Here is a 23,313-nt window from a genome sequence, read left to right on the forward strand (position 1 = left end):
AGCCATGGCCGGTGGAGTGTGGGGATGTCCCAAAAGCCATTCCCTGCCCTCCAAAGCAAAAACACAAGTGTTTGGTGCAAAACCAGACACAAAACAATCGAGTCAAGAGATCCTGAGGCAAGGCGCGTAGCCGAGGCCCCCGGGAACTCAAGACGAACACAAACGTGGATGATCACCGAGTGTTCAAGCGGTGACGTCCAAGCCTTGAGGACGGTCAAAAATGGGGTGCCTACAGTTGTGCACGTGTGGCTCCTCGCTTCCCATTCCATTAAATCAACATTTTAAATATTAGTATGTGTAATTAATTAGTTGGCTTCATTCGAACATGTAATTGCTAGTTAAATTAGTTAATTCAATTATGTTGCAATAATTAGCGTAATTAGGACATTTATTCAGACTCTCTTATGCGAGGGCAAATTTGTAACACTTGTAATATTGTGTATGCCTTCCAACCCCTAACTTCTTTCTCCCTTTTATTTACATGCTTATCATGGTAGTATCATATTTTTCATTTCATATCATTGCCATGCTTACTATTCATTTTTGCATGCATTGAGTTCGGTTCATCATTCTAACATTGTTGTCTTTTCCTAGTTACTTGAATACATGCGTTACTATGCCTTGAATTGATCCATATGTCACGTTAAAAAACTGAACCTGGTAGTTGCATTTTGTATGTGTTGCATTAGTCACTTGCATATTAGAGCATGTATTTTTCTAATTATTTTCCTTTCTTTTGGCTTGCCTCGATTGAGTACTAGGTGAGCATTTCATGCTTTAACATATTTCATGTGTGTTTGTGTTGTCATATCAAGCATACTATCATGAGGTTAAATGCTTATTTGATAAACCTCTTTGAATGCCAATGGATGAATTCGCTTACGTTAGGATGATTTTGATTAATGTATATATGAGCTTACTTTTTCAAATAGCACATATTCGAAACTCTTTTCAAATAAACATGAAATCAAAGCATTCCAAAATGGGTGAAATAGTCTATACTTGTATGCCTCACATAGTAAGTTAGCATTAATAATCAGAACAAAAGCATATAATGTTGATAAGAATCACATCATGATTAGTAAAGGCCGATCTTTGATCGGGTGAGTGGGGTGCTCAATTTATGACCTTCCTTTCTCATACCTAAGTTCTCGAGCCGAGACATTTTAGTTATGGCAGACAAGTGACCTTTGGCACAAGTCATGGTTTCTTAAATTTCTTAAAAATATTTAGGTAGCAACTCTGAAATCTGGCAATGCAGTCTACTTTTGGCATCCCTGATGATAAATGGATTTTCTAAGTTGCTTGATTTGGACTCTCATTTGTTTAATCTATTTCACATTACACTTGTGAAACCAAATTCAGAACCACGGGAGTCTGAACTGTAGGGCTATCGTATCCGAGGAGACTAAATCCCTCCGAGAAGCACGAAAAACCAGCTACAATATCGCGTGGGTTTTAGGTCTTACACCTTAGACACACATGCTAACTTAATTCTACTTTAACACCTCTTACAGCTTCACCATTTTATTTACCCTTTCAATAATACAATACATGCATCTCAAAACATCAATACATTTTTCGAAGCATTGAAATCCCTAGTTATAAATCCAAATGCAATGTATGATTTGTAAACATTTTCATTCCCTAATCCACATGTAGTTTCTACAATAATCAATACAACTCTCCACCAGTTGCCAAAAACTATTATCTCTAATTAAAAGACAACAACAATAATAATATTCCAAAATCATAACCAAATCGGAATCCCAATGATTTATACAAAATCTCATGATTTCCAAGCAGCATTCAATCCTCACGAGTCTTGTGAATCTCAACCAAAAATATACAATTTTTCCAAAACCGTTCAAATCATTTCCAATGAAACCACTATTTCAAAAGAGTAAATAATACTTGGTATTTTTTTCAATATTTCAAACATTTCTCAACCAAACCTCATTTCAATTTAAATCCTATAACCAATCCAATTTCTTCTTTTTCCATTAAAAAGAACACCAAAAACCCTAGTCTTTGATTAACTTTTGAGAAACCCTTTAAAACCCAACTTTCTTTAAAAACTCATAACACGACAACCACTAGGTTACCTATCCCAAACCAAAATGAAAATAAGTCTTTTTCCCAAATTTGTACCTCAATCGATATATATCCAAACTATTTTTTAAAACCCATAACTAACAAGAATAACAGATAACGAAGCTAAACAGCATGTATACCGTTAAGAAAATCCCTACCTTAACTCCGGAAGAGGAGAAAGCCCCAAAGCCCCAAAATTCAACTTCGACGAAAACACAAACTTCTCAGATTAAAGTGAAGCTCTCAATGTAACGTATCTTTTCTCCAAAGGAGAAAGGTGTAGAGATCAAAGGGTGAGAGTATACTTGAGGTTTAAAGGTGAGTTTTAGAGAGAGTGAGAGTAGATCTAGGTTTTGAAATGTTTAGAGAGAGTGAAAGAAACGAAAAAGTCATCCAAAAAGTGACTTTTACAGACTGATATATACACAGACCGCTCGAGCGACCAGACACAATAAGTAAGACCGCTCAAGTGCATAAACACAAATGAAGACACTGCTCGAGTGCATAATGTAACCCTCATAGAAGTTCAGACCTATAAAAGTTCGCTCGAGTGCAATAAGTGTCGCTTGAGCACAAATATCAAACTCTTAAAAGTTTCGCAGACTGTAAAAGACTGCTCGAGCACAAGAAGCTTCGTTTGAGCCAACAAGCTCGTTTGAGCGAACAAGCAAAATTTTGGGCAAAGACTCCTTCGAAAAACAGACTCCTAACCTATTTCGAACGCAACACCGACACTTTAACAACCAAACTCAACAAGAAATAAGCTGAATAAAGGTATGAAAAACCATTCAAGACAGAAATCTCGAATCCCAAGACAATAAATGGGTCGGGACTAAACCAGAATAGTTATACAACAACTATGTGGTGGGATGAAAAAGAGTGGCCAACAAAAAGAGAATATGAGACGGAGAAAGAGAAAATACGAGACCAGCAAAAATGAGAGACAAGTATATTATTCCAAAACTCCAAAATATATGTTTGGGTGGGAGTTTTTGAGTGGCCATGTCACGCCCCAAACTCGCCCCTAAAAGTTTGGGCATGACCACTTCAGAAACGGACATTTAACTTAATATATATATGAGATATGGGGCCTGAACGAAAGCATTAATATTTTAAAATAACAGAAAACCATCTCCATTGAGCTATAACTACCATGCCAGGATCACTAACAGAACATAAGGCAAATAAACATACAGTGACGTGCATCTGAGAATTTAGCTAGATGCTTATACATATACATATACATATACAGACCCAGCCCTCAAGATTGGGCGTATAACAAAAGCATTGAAAGGTAAAAGGATTATACACACTTCCTCTTTAGACAGACAATCAGGGTACAAAATCAAAAGTTTAGCAAAACTCCGTAAAATGAGTTGCCTTCATCTAAGTGCCTGGACACCCTGAGGTTGACATAAGAGGAACGGATGTCTTGGGTTGAGACTAACCTCCAGGTGGAGTGCCTACAAAAATAGACATAACATAAAGTGAGCCAAACTCAGTGAATAGTAGTACGTAACAATTTAATAATTAACTTGAATTACAATGTACATGTATAAGGGCGGAGGACATATAGTTAGCTTTATCCTGTAATTATTTTTAGAATGGCCTTAGGCTTATGGTTTTCAGCCCTTAAACAGAACGGCATTAAGCCCTTAAACAGACGACATTAAGCCCTTTTCATGCATGTATGAACTCAAGAGGTGGCTCGCACGGATTCTAGAGGTGACTCGCATGGCAGCACTTAGTTCCGTGCAGCACTTTGTTTCATACTAACAGATCATACAAAATGGCCATAGGCCTAGATGTCACAAATTGGCCATAGGCCTCACAAATGTTACAGAACGGCTATAAGCCTCATAACTTTCACAGAACGGCCATAGGCCTCATAACTTTCACATCGGCTTTAAGCCCAGTTCACATATGTATGGACACAAGAGGTGGCACGTACGGATTCTAGAGGTGGCTCGCATTGCAGCACTTAGTTCCGTACAGCACTTTGTTCCATGCCAGAAATCATTTGGTCTTAAAGACCGAACCATCCATATCATGTCAAAGCATAGCATAACTGGCACAGATAAACAGAACAAATTCATATACTTGAACCACGGTATTATTACCCCTAGGCAAGGGCCATAAGACCACAGTATTCTTACCCCCGGGTAAGGGCCTTGTGCTAAGGATGCCATGAATACTTATATATATATATATGGACAATCATTCATTAATTCAAAACGTAACATATCAGAAAATAAAACATTTCTTGCCATATCATGTCATTACAATACACTTAACAAAGACAAAACAATTTACATTCTAACGTGGATTACATAATGATGTTAAACCTTTGCATTCATGTCGTAGATTCTAAACGACCTCGGGTCCATACGTAACACAACAGAATAATCTTAGATTCATACAGATACCATTGTTCAAGGATGAACATAAGTTCCATTTATTCTTTAAGAAGTAACGTAGTATGCTGATAAATAATAGAGGGTTAATATTTGTTATTGACAAAACAAAAGGATTCCAAAGTCATACCAATGTGCGCAAATCTTTCAATGTTCATATAAGTTCACACTGATTTTCAATCGTCATAAATGTTTGTATACCACTTACGAAGAACAGAGTGTTAGTGACAATAATTATCAGTAGTAAATAAAATATACATTTCTGTACTGCTACTCACACTGATTGGCTCCTGGTAGCAATGGAACGGTGTTCTCATTTCGACCTACAGCACAGTGCACAATACATAATATGAGATTATACTCGATCCTTTACTTATTCTTTTTGATCATTCGATCAATTAGCCATGGTGGTACCAAGCTCATTATTCCTTAATAAGTTATAATCCATGTCTCAGAAAACATGAGAAGTTGATGGGAAATGGTTTAGGTGAAGAAATGGTACAAAACTGGTTGACAAAAAGTGAACAGTTGTCACTAATTTGGGCATAACTAATTCGGTATTTGGAATTTGGGAGTGAGACTACCGTCATTGGAAACTAGACTTCTGGGGCTTGATTTTAGGCTCAAGAATCACTCAAAACGGAGTCCCGAAAAAAAAGATATGCTTATTCAAAGTTAGCTGGACAAAGTTGTCTCCTGTATGTGCGGGAAACAGAGCCACACGTGCGGCTCTGGGCAGTTTGCTGTCCGAAAATGGCTCTTTTTTCTCCAACTCTTGGTTTTTCCATTTTTAAACTTGGTTCTTAACATAAATCACTCAAAAACATGTAAAATTATCTCATAACATGATAAACTAACATTAATCAAGTGCAATTCCATTTTAAACAAATCAATCTTTGCCTCAAAAATAGAAATTCAAGTCTCATCTTCTATATAATCAAGCTTCTATAATATATACTCCAAAATCATACAAATACATCTTACACATGGTTGATCTTCACACCAGAACTTGGTATTCCATGAATCATTCTTAAGATTGAACCCAATTCAAGCAAATTTAAAGAAATCAAGGTTCAATTCCTTGAGTTTAACTCATTTCATTCATAACCCAACACACTCGTTCATTTGCATATTAATTTTCCCCAAATCCATCATTGATTTCATGTAGTAGATGCATTATTTACAAAGATAATACTTGAAGCCGCATACCTTAACTTAATTCCTTGTTTTTCTCCTTTAATCTCTTCAATTTTCCAAGCTTCCATGGATGATTCTCTTTCCCTCTTTATCTCTCTTTCACGGTTCTCTCTCTCTCTCTCTCTCCCTTAGATATTTTATTTGACTTCAAAATGATAAAACCCCCAACTCACATGGCCTATCCATATATATATATATATATATCACATACTTAAGCTTAACACAAGGGAGAGCCAAACGTGGCCTTACGAATCGCACAAAATTAAATTTGGGCCTGGCTTTGGTCCAGTCCACCATCGGACTGGACCGCGCTGTTGGGCCCGTGGGGGCCCACCACGGGTCCCGTTTTGAAAATCTAAACCGTTCAATGTGTAGAACTCGTCGAGTACTATATACTTATGAAAAATCACGTTGATCGGATATCAATAGCTATGTGATCAAAACAGTTTTTTATCAATTGTTAATTTATTCACCGTCCATTTTTTTTTTATACAAAACTGATTTGATCACATAGCTATCGATATCCGATCAATGTGATTTTTCATAGCCATATAGTATTCGACGAGTTCTACACATTGATCGGTTCAGATTTTCAAAACGGGACCTGTGGTGGGCCCCCACGGGCCCAATAGCACGGTCCAGTCCGATGGCGGACTAGACCAAAGCCAGACCCATTAAATTTCAATTAAACTTTCCAGATGACTCTAAAAATTATGATGATCATAAATATGCCCCCTGTTCTGGTTTCTGAAGCCACTAAGGCCTTCAATTTGCAATACCAATTTAACCACCCAAACGTACATTAACGAATTAGACAAATTAGATTTCCAATTAAGTTTCCCAAATAGTTCTAAAAATTTCAATTAACACATCCAAGTCCTCAATTGTGATTTCTGAATCCATAGAGGTCAGTAATTTCAATTTTAAAGCCGTGCCTCAACAGATAATTCCTCAACTTAAACACATATCATTAAATTAAAATGCATTAACCCATAAGGCCGTAAAGGTAATATTTAATCCGGATTTTGGGATCGTTACACTAAAAGTGAGTAAAGACAAAATTTAATCAGTTTAATCATCCCTAATCAAATTTCTACAAAATGCTTATTATTACTTAGAAATTATGCTGATCTCAAATGTAAAATCAATTTCACGTAATTAAGCCTCTAAGGCATCCAATTTCTGATTCAATCATTATAATTGTGACAGATGCTTTCCTTACCAAACAGATAGAGGTTTCAATTTATAAGAGCCATGTGCTTAAACGAAATTTCTCGAGAGATTTCACATTAAACATTTAAATGCACAGAACAAGGGACTAAATTATACCAGAAACACATACAAGGGTCAGGTTATTATAGGCCAAATAAGCATTGGTTCAGTTTTTAGGAAGTTTTAAATTATTTTCTTGGAACAAAATATATGATTATTGTAATGGAGGTCAATTGCCTCCAGTCCACAATCTGGACTGGACCGTGCTATTTGGACCTTCTAGGGCCACCACAGATCCCATTTTAATACAAAACCCTTTATTTTGTCAAGCGCTTTGTGTATTTTACTCACAAACAAAATTAAGTCGATCCGATAATCGTAACCTTTTTAATTTATCATGTTTGTCATCACAAAAATTGATGATTAAATTTTAAAAACATAATTTTTGTTCATTTTTGGTGACAAACACCGTAAATTGAATATGTTATGCCTATCAGATCACTCTATCGTTTTGTGTAAATGAAATAGACGAACTACCCGACAAAATTAATAGTTTGGATTCGAAATGGACCCCGTGACGGGCCCCACAAGCCCAAACAATGTTGTTAAATCCAAATTATGGGCTCGAGCCAATGCACCTTTTTTAATTTGGTGAGGTGAAATAATTATGCAAATTTATAAATATCTTTTTATTTTTTATTTTCCTCGAATTATATTTTATTTTTTAAAAATTATTGAAATTTTAATTTGAGGGTCTCAAACTATGACTCAAAAATCAAGCAGACCACTGTTCTCTTACAAATATCAATTATATAGCTAAATTACCCCACCATCAATTGCGGTATATAATCAATAGAAGTAGCTAACATTTCGCCCAAAATATCAATTAGTTCTCTAAATAAAATGAAGTTTGGAGGTCTAATTGATATTTTATAAATAGTTTGGAAGGTAAAATGAAATTTCAAATTTCGGCACCATGTTAGTAACTTTCGTTGGATTATAAACAGAAGCTAACAACAAGGGTAAAATTCATCCAAAATCAAATAGGTTAAGTGTAAAATTTAATATTTTTTAAATAACAGAGGTTAAATTAATTTTTGACTGATAGTTTGATAGGCAAAATGATATTTCCTCTTTTACCTTTATTAAAATTATTAAATCTTTATATTAAATTATGTTAGCATATTTTCAAATAATAATTATAAATTATTATGATAAATTACATAAATAATTTCTTCACAGATTAGGGCATGGTTTGCATTTTTCAAAATGGTAAACTACACCTTCACCCTAATTACCTATGATTACTCTCTCACTTTGGTCTCAAAACTATTAGATTCTTGTTCACTATTGTCCAAATTGTAACAAATGTTACACTTTTGTGATGGAAAATGCCGCATGGGTCAAGTTCACTTTCATTTGTATGAAATCCTCTACTATAGACCATCTCAACATGCAATCCTTCATCGTAGAACACTTCTATTTACCGCCGCCATGACCCATCTATTTTGAAGTGGGACAACAAAGTTTTCCAAGTGATCAAAGTAGGAAAGTTAATTTTAAAAATTCAAAAGTTTCCCTCAAAAGTTAGCAATTGGACCAAACTAAAAAAAGACAAATAATATAGGGACTAGGGTGGGTACAGTGAGAAACAATATATATATAGGAATGAAAGTATAATTTATTATTTTTAAAAAGGAGTGACGGTAAAAAGGTAGTGACCATCTACGAGGTAATAGGCAAGAGCTAATCGCGGTACGTGCTAGAGTCATAAATGTGTCAGAGTGAATAATAGGCAACGTCATCGTTCGGACATAAAGACAACATGACGCTAGTAGCGGAAACAATGCTATTATAGTGGTCTAAGTCGATGATGATGGTTGTGGTTTAGTGTACCAAAGGGAATGATTAATTAAAGCTTTTATTCCTTCACAGTGAGTCTAAATTCTCAAGAATTTGGCTTGATTTTGTGCCACTTGTTGAGATCAACTCAAATCTTCATAATTTTTTTTGTGAAAAATATAGAAATGGTACCTAGAAACGATAGGAGATGCCTCTTTTGGTTGGATATTTGGACTGGAAATCAAAGGATTAAAGATGTGTTCCCTAGATTGTTCTTGTTATCTAATGATAAAATGGAGTCTCTTAGAATGATTATGGACATAAGGGGTGATTCAAGTGGCCGGGGTCTAAGGTTCAGGAGAAGTTTACTAGCCCGAACGCAAAATAAAAGGAATTAACAAGGCTAATTTCCATTTTGAATGATATGGGACATCTTAGAGAAGGTGTTGAAGATAAATTAAGATGGAGAGTAGAACCCTCAAGGGAATTCAGTGTGACCCAATTTGTAAATGATGTGAATATTCTCAAGGCCCAATCATGTTACCTCCTAAGCTGCTCTGGAACAACATTACCCATCCAAAAGTTCAATTGGTAAGCTAGTTTGCTTGGAAAGGGAGAGTAAAAACTAAGGTATTTCTTCAAAATATTGGGGTTCTAAATATTAATGCTAATACTATTTGTGTCTTATGTAGTGCTAAGGCTGAAGATGTGAATCGCTTATTCTTGAGTTGTAAACCTATATGGTGTTTATGGTCTGCAATGTTAAAGTGGTGGCGAGTTCAATGAGAAGCTCAATGGAGGGAGTTCTACAATGGTGGGCAGGGTATATATAGAAAAAATTTGATAAGAAAATTTGGAGAGCCATTCCACTCATAGTACTTTGATCCATATGGAAGCAAATGAATGACTGTATGTTTAATGGATCTTATTTTGATATGGAGGAGTTATGTGAACTTGACAAAACAAGGATTGATTTTTGGGTAAAAAGTAACTCACAAGAGATGTATTATTCCATAACTAACTTCATTTCAAACTTAAACCAACTACAATTGTTTTTAGGAGGAAGAGGTGCTACCTAATTTTGTGAAGACACCATCACTGTTTCTATTTGGAATTTGGATATGCTTGTGGGATCAACACTCATGGCCAAGTTGCTTCTAACTAATTGCACCTATGGTTGCTTAAGGTTTTTTATGCTTCTCTGCTATTGCTTTGCTTGATGCTACTGCTGCTAAAGCTTTTATGTGGGGTCATTTTGGATACGATGATCTCATTTGCAAATGATATGTAGATTTAGTTGTTTGTTGTCAGTCCATTTGTTCGTTGTCCATGTTTGTTGGTTTCTCACCAACTTGTGGTGTGCTAGCAAATGATTTTGCCCACTTTTCAGTGTCAACCTAGTCCTCACTAGTTAAGAATAGCCGAACACACCAACTGCGATCGATGACAGTGCAGCAAAATGTAGGAATCCATCTCAACCACACATTCGAAAATAAATAAATTAATAAATAAATTAAATAAAATAAAATAAAAAATAATAACAAATCAGCCCCCATCGGAAGGATACCCTTTCGAGTAATAGATCTCTTGACGCAATTCTCTCTTTTAGTGCCAGCCAACAAAAACGCTTCACTTTTGGAGGGGCAACATTTCTCCAAAGTTTAGAGCAATTATGGTGTTTCATCAATGAAATGTTGGTGGAGGTTTGGGGTGGAGGATAGAGCATTGTAGAAACAAATTATTAGATGCAAATATGGTACTGAGGGAGGTGGATGGCAACCATTATTGGTGGCTTCAGGAAACATATCACTTGTATAGAGAGATGTTTCGTCTTTCACAAACTCTAATTTTGCACTTGTTGATTTCTTTGTAACCAATACAAGAATTGAAATTGGGGATGGCTACAGACTTCAATTCTGGCTAGACAAATGGTTTATGAATCTAAAGCTTAAAGATGAATTTCCTAGACTTTTCAGGTTGTCTGGAGATAAGGAGGATCATTGAGGATATTTGTACAAAATAAGGGCACTTCTGGGGAATGAAACTTCAATTTGAAAAGACAACTTCTTTCTTGGAAGGAGGAAGAGGTTTCTAGGTTGCAGATTATGCTCATTACTCCTCCAAACCTAACGCAGAATTGCCCTAATTCACTTCGGTGGAGGGCAACTTCATCAAGTGATTACACTGTGGCAGCAGCTAGGAAATGAGGTGAAGCACAACAGGGGCCTAGGATGCCTATTTAGAAGCTATTAGAGGGTAATGTGGCTCCACCTAAGGCTCAGTTTCTGGGCTGGTTGGTGTGGAAAGGGAGAGTGAAAACTGCTGATTATTTACAAAGGATTGGAGCATTAAGTAACAACATCAACAATGTATGCCCCTTCTGCAAATCTCAAGTCAAATATGTTAATCATTTATGGAAAATGTTTGGGACCCCCACAAAGGAGGACCCCAACGACCCCCATTGATGTATTGACTATTGATGTGTTTGAATTTTTTATTTATTTGTTTAATTATTTTCTATCTCTGACAGTGACATGAATGGTCCAAATCATTTTGGGGGTTGTGAGGGTTGTGTTTTGTGGGGGTCTCTATCATTACTAATAATTTATTCTTGCTTTTCCTTGGGATTTGGAAGGTATGGACAGAGTTATTACAATGAGAGGAAATATTATTTTGCCCCCAAACTATCACGTGTTTTTTAATTTGAACCCCGTATTTTGACTTATTTCAATTTAGTACCTGAACTTTCAACAAATTGATCAATTTAACCCCTGCCGTCACCTTCCCTCTACAATTGGACAGAATGTGCTGACGTGGCACCAAAGTTCATTTGAAATTTCATTTTACCTCCTAAACTATACCTTAAAAATCAATTTGCCCCCCAAATATAAAAAAAAAATTAAATTTAAATATTTAATAAATAATTTTTTATCTCAATAATGAAAAATTAAATTTTAAATAATATATACTTTGTAAAAAATAATAAAAAAAATATAAAACTTCTCATTTTGAATTATTTTGAGACTATGAAGTATGGATAATTCAACAAACATGTCGTACCCGTACCGGGTACTTACCGATGTATGATATTTTTGCATACATACCAGGAACACAAAATATGTACTTAAATTTTTCTTTCTTAATTTTTGGCCTACCCAGACATATCTAATATATATCTAAGTCGTGCCGTACCACAGTCGAAAATAATATTTTTCTTCTACTGCAAAGATAAAATTCTTTTTACTAAGCTTCTTTTTCATTTTTAGTTTTGTACTTAGCATGGTTTTAAAATTAAGTTATGGTTTATAAGTTATTTAATTTAATAATATTTAATTTTATCTTATACCTATGCTTTTGACATTAAATGTCAATAGTATGTTGGATTTAACAAATTAAACTATATTGACTAAACTATTTAGTCTATATTTGTATTATTTCAAATTAAAAATAAATATTTTTTTACAAACGTATTAAACCATACCCGTGCTTGTACCCTACTTTTTTAACATTTTACCATGTCGATGTACTCATATCATACCAATACGAGTACTCATACTCATACTTGTGCTTCATAGGTCTCAAATTATCTCAAGTTGATCCTAGAAAAACTTATTGAGTCAAAAAATTCTTGACTACTCTGTGTGTGTGCGCACACAATTGTAACTAGTTTATTACCCAAATTAATTTCAATAGAATTGATCGACTAATAGTAATTTCAAAATTTAGTGGGAAATTTTTTTCAAAATTCAGTAAGTAACCGGTATGGGTATACGACATATTTGTCAAAGTATCCATGCTTCATAGTCTCAAGATAATTCTAAATGAGGATTTTTTTATATTTTTTTATTATTTTTTTGCAAAGTATATATTATTTAAAATTTAATTTTTTTCATTATTGAGACAAAAAATATTTATTAAATATTTATATTTAATTTTTTATACTTGGGGGAAAAATTGATTTTTAAGGTATAGTTTGGGGGGTAAAATGACTCTAAATGAATTTTGGTGTTACACCAGTACATTCTATCAAATTTTAGATGAAATGTGACGGAAGGGATTAAATTGATCAATTTGTTAAAAGTTTCGATACTAAATTGAAATAAATCAAAATATGAGAATCAAATTATGTGATAATTTGAGTGACAATGATATTTCCTCTTACAATGATGGGATGTCCAATGGCTGTACTTGCAACAGTTGAAAATGTACTGCATTGGTGGATGGGAGGCAAATTTAGCAAACTACTGGTAAGAAAGATTTGGAGTTTGGTAAGCAATGTTGTGGTCAGTGTGGAGGCTAAGATATGAGTGTGTTCAGGAGGCCAAGTCAATCTGTCAGAGAGGTTGGTGAAAGCAAAGTCAATTTGTCAGAGCTTGGTGAATTGGTGAAAGTAAGAGTTTCCTTATGGGCAAAATCCAATCTAAGTAGTCTGTCTTACTTTGTGCAGGACCTTCTTGTCAATTTGAGGCAGGTTAGATTATGTCTTACTTATGTGTAGTGGCTACTGATTGGTTGATTGTGGTGTTTCTGTGGGGCCTGATTGGGCATTACCTTAGGTGGTGGTTTTACTTTGCTTTGGAGGTTGGTTCTCAGCAAAATTTGATTTGGAATTGTCATATGATTCGTTGTGTTTTTTCAACCTAATTGAAATTAGTTAGTTTCACTATAATGACTTGTGCATCTGCCTTGCCTGTATTGATATAATACTCTGTATGTTATTTGGTATTTTCCTCAATAAAAGTTCTTTTTTTTTTGTTGATTAAAAAAAAAAACCCCTCAAAATGAGACATCAATGATTTGAGCAAGAACATACCGTTATGACCTGCTTTACATCATAAAGAGTCGACCTGATTTACATTTGGGACAGCACCAATCAACAAATGTAACAGTTCCTTAAGATTCTCTTCCCAAGATAGCAATTGCCTACTAAAAATGAGATTCCATGATGGTTTATCCCAATTAGTGTAGAACAAATCCGAAACTAAAAGAAGCTTTTGAGTAGACAATGCAAACAACCTGGGAAACACTTCAGATAATATACTATACCAATTGATTACACAATCAATTTGTGTTTGAAATTTTAGAAGTTATGATGTTTTGTTAATATCATTATGATTTTGGAAATAAAATTACATGTATTCATGGGACTGGCTGGTAGATATCCCTTTTAATTTCAAATAGTATAATGAACTAAAAACAATTTGCGAGCCCTTATTTTCATTCCAATTTCGAGGGCGCAAGGCAGAGGCCTCTATTGCCTCTGCCCAAGGTCGATCCTATATTTGGTATAACTTTTACTTATAACTTATTAATCAAAAATAAATTAAATAATTTTTTAAAAAAAAATATAATTATCTAAAAGTTGAAGGAAAAATTCTTTTAGATTTTAGTTTTTAATTTTTAATAAAACCGCAATAAGTTGGTACACACTGCAGTATACATAACATTGCCCCTTAAATTAGGGCAACCATAGAGAGAAGTTAGGTGACTTTAAATTGATGATGTAAGACACTTTAGCAACCAACATGGGTTAATTATGAGTGGGTCCTATTAAATGGACTTAAATACCTTTGGGTCTATGCATCTTTTAAATGTACCTAAATATCCTAAAATACTCATTATAACCTCATTACTTATTTTGTAAAACCAAATGACAACCCTCTCTCTCTCTCTCTCTATAACCATCTTTCTCTCTCTACTATTTCTCTTAAAGTATCACATAACCATTGGCAACTGCCACCTCCACTGTTGTCGGCTACCGCTACCATTCATCGTTGTTGCCAACCACTTTCATCGTTACCGATCTACACACTATGTGGGCCCGCCTTTTTCCACGCCCCCGCCTTTCGGAAAAGGGTTTGAAAAAAATGGCCCTTACAGTTCGGACTCTACCTGTGATTCTGAATCTAGTCTCACAAGTGCAATGTGAAACTGATAAACACCAAAGAGTCCAATCCAGCATATCATTTTAGAAAATCGATTTTAGATCAAATAATGCCAAAACTGGACTGCTTTGCCATATTACAGAGTCACCACCTAAATATTTTGTTTTGGAAAAATTTAGGAAACCCTGACTCGTGCCAAAGGCCACATGTCCGTCATCACCAAAGTTACCTCGACTTGGGAACTTGGGTACAAGAGGAGAAGGTCCTGAAATGAGTACCCCCGCTCGCCCGATCAAAGATCGGCCTCTACTATCATGATATGTTGTTTTATAAACATTATGTGTTTTTATTCTAGTTATTAGCTAACTTTACTATGTGACGCACACAAGCAAGTATAGACTAAAATCGCAAGAACTGGAACATTTCAACTCATGTTTGTTTTGCGAAAATGGTTTGAATTTGCCACCCTCAAGTGGGCTAAAACGCGGATCTGCCATCAAACATGATGGGTTTAAAACATGATTTTGCCACTTCGCAAAGTGGGCTTAAAACATACAATCATTGAATTGTTCCAATTCAAACAACAAAGCCTTTATCCATAGACATTCATGCAGTTTAGCATTTAAGCACATAGCATCATGACAAGCATGCGAAACATGGCAATATGGCAATCACACTCATGCAAGTATGCCAAAGCGCAAAAACTTACTGAGTACTCCAAGCCAAAACAAAAAAAAACTAGTTAGAAACAATGTATGATCCTAACTATACAAGATGCTTAATGCAACGTATGCAATATGAATTAATAGGCTCGGCTACTAATATGGCATGTGATACGATTTGATAATATGCTTTGAAACACGTATTCAAATAAGTATTGAATTGAGAATGCTGTTTGAATGATGCGTCGAGCCTCGGTGCATGCAAAACAAATGAATGGATGCAAGCATGCAAGCATAAGGTATGCTAATCGAAAATGATCCCTAATCTAACCATCAAAAACGGATAAATAAAAGGGAGAAAGAAGCGGGGTTGGAAGACATGCACACACGCACACACACTTATTACAACATTACGCCCTCAAGAGCTAAGCTAATCAAACTAATCTAATAAAACTAATTAGACTAATTATTACAAATCAAATGAATAACTAGCAAACTAATTACTAATTATTACAACACTTTAACCAATTAGCAAACTAATTAATTAAAACAAACGCACACTTACTAAACATGCAAGACATTAAGCTATACTGCCACTGCTCCACCTCGGGAAGTGGAAGGTGCATGCACTTGGTTCTCACCCCGGAAAGTCCTCCGTTTTGCTCTCAAGAGGCTCTTTTTGCAGGGTTGACCATACTCTAGAATCGTTTTGCTCCACCTTACCAAAAACTTGCTGAGGATTGCACCAATGGCATGCCGGCCACAATTGATTGCTGTCGGCTCCCTGCCGGCCAAAAATGTGCCTTGCCGGCCAAGAGTGAGCCACTGTCGACCACTGGTGTTCTAAAGCACCACACTACAACAGAGCACAAACAAAGGAAAATTGAGGGTTTTCCAAGGGTATGTTTGTACTGTACCTCTCCTTATCATCTCAAAACCTCAAAAGAGTGGCACTCTTGGATCCAAAACCACCAATTAAGCATTTTCAATGCATGATGGCCAAAGATCCAAGGAGTACAATTTCAATAAATGCAAAAAAACAAGACTCTAGATCACTACCTTGTCATGCATGATCAAAGGCAATGGAGAGTAAGGAGATTGGCTCATTTCATCACTTTGAGTATGAAATGCTCCAATCTTCCTTGTGTTCAATATAACGTCCTATTGAACACATGCAATGCAACACAACATGCTTAATCTTGCTCAAGTTTTACTTATCACTTTTGTTTACTCATTTTAATTACCAACTCATTCTTTAGTTAATTTAGTCCAAGGTGAGTGTCCTCTAATGAGAGAGGTGTCAACCAAGGGATAATTTAAGACATGAGAGAGATCATGCCATTGGTTAGTAGAAACCCTCAAAAGATGATTAAAACCATTAAGCACAAGTCTCAATCTCAAGCTTAAATACAACCCTAAGGCTAACCAACCCTCAAAGAAAATGAAAAAGTGATGAAATGAGGGAGGTTGCAGATATTATATGTGCTGAAATTACATGAAAAATGACATTATAACATGCAAGCAACTCATGCAAATCATGTTTAAAAGCCAAAAACACCAAATTAGTGAAGATTACTACACTATAAGCATGCAATACAAAGCTCCAAAGGTACAAACACTCCAAAATAGTCCTAAAACAAACTAAGAGAAGTCCTAAAACATGCTTGAAATAAGCTAAAAATAGCTAGAATAGGAGGCCAACACAAAGCACAAACCAAACTATTAAGCACAATTGCACTACAAGCATACAAAGGAAGCCTCAAGTGACCAAACCAGCTCAAAACGAAGCTAAAACTATCCAAAAAAGTAGCAAGAACATGATGAGATTAAAGTACAAAATGCTAGAAAATCATGCTCACATGTTAAGCTATCTAGGCTTACAAACAAGACACAAGGAGGGGAGGCTACCCCCTTGCATTTTGGATCTCAAAACATAGTTTCTACTACTGAAAATCCCCTCGAATTCAGTCGTTAAAAGAGCCAAAAAAATTATTTTAGAAAGCTTTGAAAGTTGGTACAACAACTTAATAATCAAGCAACAAGAAGAGTAGACTACCTCTAACTCCAAACAAACCTCAAACCACCATTTTAGACCATAAAAATAGAGATTTTCAAATGTCAAAACCAGCCTCAAAGCAGTAGGCAAAGATGGAAAAACAAGTATTTAAAATAAGTTTAAAACACAAGTGTTCTACCTCTTGAAGACTAGATACAATTTAGGCACCAAAATCAAGCCAAACCAAGCCAAAATTATCTTCTAGAGCTCAAATAAGACCTCAAGCAACCTCAACTCAATGGTGATCAAGTTTGATCAAGGGCTTAGATGCAAGAGTGTAGAGAATTTAAGCTATAAGGCACAAAATATTTAGAGAGAGGATTCTAGAAAGAGAAAGAGAGAATTTTTTGTCTTCAAAATTTCCAACCCCCACACATGCAAGAGGGGGCCTCTATATATAGAAGATGCAAAATCTCCTCAAAGAGGTCCAGCCATACACGTGCAAGAAGATGGCTCAATCTGTGCAAACAGCTAGCATAAAATATCAAAAAATATCTACTGATACACTGGTGGCCGGCCGGCCATTAGTGACGGCCGGCAGGGGCTCATTGATGGCCGGCAGGGCACATCAATGGCCAACAGGACAAAATCCATGGCCGGCAGTACATCAAAAACATCATATTGAAAGGACCTAAACATGGTCCAAAAATGAGACAGAATTGACGCAAGGTTTGGAAAGCTAAAACCTGTGGCGTTCCGCCGCGAATTTCGAGCGCTCGACGAGCAATCAAACTCATCACTGGATATACCTGCAAGAACATCCAAGTCTTGAGGATGATCAAAGATGGGGTATCTACAACTACTGTTGCTGATCTATTGTCACCATTTACCAACCACCTCTACCGTCACTGATTTACACTTCACCATTGGCAATCTACACTCTACCATTTTCGATCTACACTTCCTTGTCAATCTACCGCCATTCACCAACTACCTCCATTACCTCCGATCTTCACTGCCATCATTCAGATCTAGCCATTTACAACGTTGATTTACTATCTTAGACGCCGATTTAGTATTATAACCATGTTTTCCATTGAGATGTAGCCATTACATTGTTGCTAGAGCTCTTACTAGTGAGATTAGCTCTCTCTCTCTCTCTCTCTCCATTAATTTGTTGATAAAGATCTAGTTAAATCAAATCTATTCTCTCTCTCTCTCTCTCTCTCTCCATTAATCTTCTCCTTTTTTTTTTTTTTTTTTTTGCGTGTGTGCAAGTTTGTGGGTCTATTTCCGTAAATAAATAACTAAATGAGTGTGAATGTAAGAGTAAGAAAGAGTAACTAATTAAGTGGTCTCGTAAATATTGATAAATATTATCAGTGATGAATTTATCACTGCTATATTTGTATTATGCTCTCCCACTTTCACTTGTCACTACCAGATCTAAGGAGGTAGTGGAAGTAGTGACATTGTGGAGATGGATAATTTTTCTAAACATATGGTCGAAAAATTATTTAAAAACATTGCCAGAAAAATATATCGCCGAAAATCGGAGGTGGTTGCGAATGGTTAGTGATGGATGCCATAGGTGGTTGGTAGTAACAAAGATGACGACCAAAGGTGGTCGCCGAAAATCGGAGACGGTTGCTGAAAGTCACTGATAGAACAAGGAAGAGAGTTGTGGCAGTGTTGATAATGGAAATGAAGAAGGTAAGAAGAGTGTATTTTGGAAATACTGATAGGTGAAAAAAGGGCAAAACTTATAGGCGTAAGTGAGTTTGATCAATAGGACCAACCCATAATTAACCCTAATTAACAAAAATGAGACAGAATGGGAGAGCCTCTAAATGCATCCTAAAAGTTTGGTTGAGCACCCTATTTTATATCACAATAATGATAGAGACCACAAATTTTTGAGCTCTAAAAAGACCACTAATGACATGACACTCAATAAAAAAAGAAAAAAAAATGCAACACCAAGGCCAAAACATCAAATCATTCCTGGTGGGGCCCACTGCCACATCATTAGTGATAGCACTAATTAGTACTCTCACTCATTTTTCTTTATATTAATATATATATATATATATATAAATACCATTTTACCGTCATACAAAATTACCAAAAGAGCCATAAACAATTCCTCACTCTGGCCACAAAACTCAGCGCTGGTGAGATCAACCCAACTCCAACCAACACTCGCAGTTGCCACCACCGCCGCCACCACCTCTTTCCACCATCGCCATCACTACCTCATCCTCTTCCTAACGTCGTAGTGGCCGCCCTCTCATTCCACCATCACCATCGCCATCACCATCAGCATCTCATTTTCTCGTTTTATTGCAATCGCCTCCTCCTTCTCCCACTGTCTCAACCACTACCTTCTTATCCTCCATGTTACAAACCTTCTTGCCTCCTCCTTCCTTCTCCTCCCAAACCCTACATATAGGGTTTTTTGAAACAATATCTCTCATATCTCTCTCTCTCTCTCTCTCTCTCTCTCTCTCTCTCTCTCTTCTCACTTTATCTCTCTATCGTAACCTAGAAATCCAGTTCGATGCATTAAGGAAGACCCAACAATGAACTTTGACAAGGTCACGATCTCTCACCACCACTCCTCCGTTGCTAACCCCTGCCATAATTGATTCCCTCCCTTCAAAGATTGACTACTTTCAAAAAGGTGTACACAGATATAATCCTAAACACAATGAAGGAATCAACGGCTCGGATTTTGATTGGTAGCGACAGAAATGACCGGCGGCGGGATAACGGGAGGATAGGGTTGTTGAACGGCTGTAGTGGCTACAGAGATGGCTGGGAATGGTGGGGTATGGTTGGAATTATTTGGGGTATTAAAAGGAAGAAATCAAATTTTAAATTTTGAGATTAGGTGCCTTGAATAATGGGTATTAAACTTAGGTTTTCTTTGAAATGATTTTCAAACTATATTTCTACCTCTCATATTTCAACATGATATTTGGATACCACACTCAAATCACATTTACAAAACTCTACACAAAACTTTGTCTGAGACGCGATTTTCAAATTTGGCCTAATCGGTCGTCCGGCCGGTTGACCAGAATAGTGTAATTTTTTTTTTTGACCTATGTTAATTTTTATATATTCAAAAAAAATATTTTCTGAATTTTTAATTTTTTTTTATGTGCTTTAATAGAATTTTGAGTTGTAGTTTGGTTATAAATTGTAAATTTTTGTATCAAATATCATATGTCACATCAAAAATTCTCCACTCAATTCAAAACTCTCTCACCAAACAAATTTTTCACACTTAAATTATAATTCCAAAACTCACAAACTCAAAATACAACTCATACTCTCACATGATATTTACAAAGGTTGGGATCTTTTTTGGGAATCGCCACATCCTCAATATATTGTCGTTGGTCAATTTTTTATTTTTTTTTATTTTTTTTCTTCCTATCTCTGGTTGGTATGTGTCTGTAAGAGTTATGGAGGTCAAAAAAAAAAAAAAAAAAACGAGATCTATATCATTTCTGGTTTTTTTATTAACTAGATATATATTGTTACAATCATTTCCTTGGAGTTTAATTCTTAGAAATAATATTCAGTGGGTTCGGTTTTAATTTTTTGAAAATTAAATATTTTGCTTTTCATTTTTTTTTTATTTTAGTGAATACTTTTAAAATTGTAAGCATTTTTTTTAAAAACGTTTTTAGATACACATTATTTAGATGTATCTAAAAAATAAAATATTTAAAAAATTAAAAAATACCCAAAAATATCAAAAAAATATATTGAATTCTCATTTTATTTTATTTTATTTTATTTTTTGTATTTTTGGTATTTAGTGAATTTTTTAAAGATTTTTTTCACAAATATTATACTTTTTTGGGACACTTTTTCATAAATCTCTTTTTACCTACTTTTGTTTTATTTAGTCCACATTATTTTCTTATATTTTAATAAGTCTTCTGGGTGACACAGTTACCAAAATACTCATAATAATATTCTCATTTATAATATGAATGTTTTGTGATGTGAATGTTCACACAGTTAATGTGAATGGTCACATCGTTAGTGTGAATGCTGACATGTCAATGTGAATGTTCACACTGTCAATGTGAATATTCACATTGTAAGATATAAATGTTCACATCACCAAATTGTTAACCATTCAAAAAAATATTTGTAAGGGTAAAAATGTCAATAAAATACTTTTAATATGAGAATTAGGATTTGGTAGATCAAATGTTCAAATAATAAGATTTATTGGAATACAAGAATATCTTATGGACTAATTAAGATACAAACACTTTAAAAAAGATTTTCTAATAAATCTCTATACTTTTTAAGTGTATTTAAAAATTAAAATTAAAATATTAAAAAGTTTAGTGAAAAAAAAAATATGAAAAATAAAATTTTTAAATTTTTTTAAAAATAAATCTCGAAAAGAAGGACTTAGGGGTTGTTTGGGTGTCCTAAATAAGTATATTTTTTGTCTTTTTAGACTAAAAAATTGAGAAAAAAATATGAATGTTTGGGTTAACTTTTTGACTTTTTATAGAAAAATGTGTATTAAAAAATTATATAAATTAGTGTGTAGGGGAAAAATAGGATTAGGAATTGTGCAGTCGTAATTTTTGACTTTTGATGAATAGTAATAAAATTTTAATTTTTTGAATAATTTTTTGACTTAACTTGTCAAACTTGACCTTAGGCCTCGTTTGGCAAGTGACTCTTTTAGTCAAAAAGTCAAAAAATCACTAAAAAAATTAAAAAGCCAACAACCCATATTAAAAAGTCAAAGATTCTATTTTCTTTCTACTTTTTACACATCTTTTAATAAAAAATAAAAAAATCATCTCAAACATATTAATTTATTTTAATTTATATTTTAATTAAATAATTAAAAAATTACTAAATTAATCTGATTCCAATCAAAAAGTTAATATTCATAAAAGGTATTGCAGTACTAGTTTCAGAGAGTCATGATTCACATTTACCAACCTTGTTAACTCCATCATTATGTACAATTATGTCAATTTTCATAAATCTTATTCTTCGTTCTATATCGTTGGAGTCAATTCTTAACAGTTTCATCAATTGGGCCAATTAGTATTGTGACAAATCTTGGCATTGAATAATATTAAATTTGATTGATAAGAAGCCAACCTAGACCTCAGCCTGTCTAATCATCCATCTATATGGCTAATGCTACGGCTTTATTATTGGTATACTTTCCAATAATCTTCAAAGTTGATGAATCCAAAATAATAAAATAAAAATAAAAGATATAAAAAGTCACGGCTGCCACTCCAAGACGGATGAAAATTGAGAACTAAGAATTTTTTAACACCTAAAAATATTGAACAAGAAAAACACACGATACAATGCACTCAAAACATTAAGGAATGGTTTGGTAACACTTATATTTTTTATTTTTTTGTTTATATTTATAAAAATTTAAAAAATTTAAATAAAAATTTATTTGATAAAATTTTTGATTTATAAATCAGTGGTCTCAGTTTATAAATTTGGCCAAAAAATAAAAACACAAAAAATACGTTTCCATTTTGAGTTTTCAATTTTTTTTTTTTTTTAACCACCCAACACTAGCCACCACCCGCCACAATTTTCCACCACCGTCTTCCGCAACCACCACCCACCCCCCACCACCACCACCCACCTGCCACCCACTCGCCACCACCATCCACCCCTCGCCACCACCCCCACCCACCACCCACCCACCACCCACCTGCCACCACCTGCCACCACCTACCACCACCACCCGCCACCGTCACCCACCCACCCACCTACCACCACCACCACTCGCCACCACCCACCACCACCCGTCACCTACCACTGCCACCCACCACCCGCCGCCGCCACCCATCACACGCCACCATCACCCACCCACCCACCATCACCACCCACCACCCATTCGCCACCACCCACCACCATCTGCCACCCACCTGTCACTACCACCCACCACCCGCCACCACCACCACCACCCACTCGCTACCACC

The sequence above is a fragment of the Camellia sinensis genome, chromosome 6 (genome assembly GCF_055761805.1).
Source record: "Camellia sinensis isolate YWXY chromosome 6, ASM5576180v1, whole genome shotgun sequence".
NCBI lineage: Eukaryota > Viridiplantae > Streptophyta > Magnoliopsida > Ericales > Theaceae > Camellia > Camellia sinensis.